Raw genomic sequence first — 2,927 nt, 5'->3', positions numbered from 1 at the left:
CACCATGTTGGCCAGGCTAGTCTCAAACTCCCAACCTCAGGTGATCCGTCTGCCTTGACCTCCCAAAGTGCTGGGATTACAGGTGTGAACCACCATGCTTGGCTTTAAAATTACTTCTCTATGCATCTGGAAAGAGAAATCCATAATCTGAAATGAGAACTAAGTCTGAATTTTGAGTAAGGTTTTGGATCTTATCAAAAATTTTGTATTTGTAGAGCAAAATCACCCAAGTGACACTGTCTAAGTATATGCACTGGCTTGTATAAATTAAAACTTAATTTGGCCTGCCCGATGGGTCGGCCGTAGGGGGCGGGAAGTACTTCAGGGCAGCGGAGCCCATGTAGGCCCTGAGGCGCTTAGGCTATGGCCCCATTGACGGTCAGTCCTACGGCCGCTACTACAGGCCTGGGGTTGGAGACGTGCCAGAGCACCCACCTCCACCCTTATACCCTCTTCATCTCGAACCTCCCCAGCCTCCCATTTCCTGGCGGGTGCGTGGGGGGCGGCCCAGTGGAGACCACCTGGTTGGGAGAAGGTGGAGGAGGCGATGGGTACTATCCCTCTGGAGGCGCCTGGCCAGAGCCTGGTCGAGCCGGAGGAAGCCACCAGTTTAAATTCTTATACAAATGGGCCATATGGTCCAACTTACCCCCCAGGCTCTGGGGCAAATACTGCCTCATACTTAGGGGCTTAATGCACCTGGTTATACTCAGACCTGTTACTCCACAGAAGTTACAAATACTTACTGTTCACCTGGCAACAGCCCAACTCCAGTCTCTCATTGAGTCTATTCTCGGCAGGGCTGTCAGACTGAAGTACCCTCTCTTAGGCGGCAGGTTGCAGGGTATCCGGCTTCACAGAACCCTGGAATGACCCTGCCCCATTATCGTTATGGAGATGGTAATCGTAGTGTTCCACAATCAGGACAAATTGTACCACCACAAGAAGATGCGTGGCCTTCTCCTGGTGCTTATGGAATGGGTGGCCATTATCCTTGGCCTTCATCAGCGCCCTCAGCACCGCCTGGCAATCTCTACATGACCGGAGGTACTTCACCATGGCCTAGCAGTGGCTCTCCTCAGTCACCCCCTACACCCCCACTGCAGCAGCCCAAGGATTCTTCACACCCCTGCAGCCAATCAGATCAAAGCATGAACCGGCACAACTTCCCTTGCAGTGTCCATCAGTATGAATCCTTGGGGACAGTGAACAAGAATGATTCAGATCTTTTGGATTCCCAAGTCCAGTATAGCGCTGAGCCTCAGCTGTATGGTAATGCCACCAGTGACCATCCCAACAGTCAAGATTAAAGTAGCAGTCTTCCTGAAGAATGTGTACCTTCAGATGAAAGTAATCCTCCGAGTATTACAAAACCATGCATGTGCTGGAGAAGGTCCAGTATCTTGAACAAGAAGTAGAAGAATTTGTAGGAAAAAAGATAGACTAAGCATACTGGCTTCTGGAAGAAACGCTAACCAAGAAACTTTTGGAACTGGATTCAGTTGAAACTGGGGACGAGGACTCTGTATGGCAGGCCAGGAAAGAGGCTGTTTGTAAGATTCAGGCCATACTGGAAAAATTAGGAAAAAAAAAAAAAAAGATTATGAAAGAATTTAGAACAGAGTGGAAGCCTGTTACCAACTTGACCAAAGAACACTTGATTTGGTTAATTACCCTCTTTTTGAAATGCCTGTTGATGACAAGAAGCAATACATTCCAACTTTCCTTTGATTTTAAACTTGAAAAACTGGCAAAGGAATGGAAGAATATTTTAGTCATGAGTTGTTTTCAGTTTTCAGATGAATGAATATAATAGGAAACTATGGAGTTACTAATATTGCCAAGTAGATTCACTCCTTAAAAAATTTATGGATATCTGCAAGCTGCTTCTTATCAGCAGGAGGGAAACACACTTAACAGGCTTATCAGAAACCTACAAGATGAAAGTGGATATAATCTGAGACAAACAGCATGTGTTTTTTTAAACATCTGGATATCTTGTCACATTTTTATACATTGTGACTGCTTTCAACATATACTTCATGTGTAATTATAGCTTAGACTTTAGCCTTCTTGGACTTGGGTTTTGTTTTGTTATTTGCAATTCACAAATATAGTATTATTCTCTACTTCTTGGTACATTTTGTAGTAATATGTTTAATATAATTATTCAAGAGACTATATTGACAGCCAGATAGTATGGCAGTTCTGAAAGAATTTGTATCTTTTCACCACTTGAATATACTGCAATGTGTAGTGAGTAAATTGTCTCCCTTTTTGTATAGATCATTAGGTTAGAGGGTTTTTTTTTTTTTCCCCACTTCTGGTGTTCATGATAGTAGTGGAAGGTGAATTTGGAAATGGCATTGAGATAAAATGAAAATGCTTACATTTTTCTTTTTTGCTTCTTTATTGTATTTGGATAAAGATCCACTTGAAAATTACTTGTTTTTTTTTTTTTTTCCCAAAGTGTAATTATGTTTTCACTATTGCTGCTTCTATAGAGGGCATTGTGATAGAGAAATACAGATGAAACAGTAAATGCCACAGTGAGTAGAAATGATGACTACAGAAAGTAATAATTATGATTACTTGGTGATATCATTCTCCATCTAAAATATTAGTTTCACCTATGAGCAGATTTCATCTCAGTTTATAGTTAAAAACAGTGAGGGTAAAAGGGGATTCATAGTCAGGGAATGAATCAGCCGTAGTTAGAGTGGGAAATTATAATTTTCTTCATTTAAAGGTAGATTTTATGTTTATCTTTACTTCCCTAAATTGCATAAGATAAAATTGCCTATTTAATAAAAAGATACTTATTGCCATTATTAACAGTCATTTTAGAGCCTAATTTAAGAAAAGGGATATTGAAAGGGTCTTTGTTGACTGTGCTTGGGTAGCTCTATGCTGTTAGATAGAAGAGA

At 41.4% G+C, this 2,927-nt stretch overlaps 1 pseudogene across 1 annotated transcript; it reads left to right on the top strand.

Moving 5' to 3' along the window:
- Window positions 1-338: 338 nt before the first annotated feature.
- Window positions 339-1,807, top strand: LOC105537018 (annotated as a pseudogene). Its single transcript, XR_001005659.1, has one exon. The product of XR_001005659.1 is annotated as a BAG family molecular chaperone regulator 4 pseudogene (transcript).
- Window positions 1,808-2,927: the final 1,120 nt, after the last annotated feature.

Source organism: Mandrillus leucophaeus, unplaced genomic scaffold (assembly GCF_000951045.1).
Source record: "Mandrillus leucophaeus isolate KB7577 unplaced genomic scaffold, Mleu.le_1.0 Scaffold167, whole genome shotgun sequence".
Lineage (NCBI taxonomy): Eukaryota > Metazoa > Chordata > Mammalia > Primates > Cercopithecidae > Mandrillus > Mandrillus leucophaeus.
Note: the sequence above shows the minus strand (reverse complement) of the source record. Positions and strands in the feature narration are given on the sequence as shown.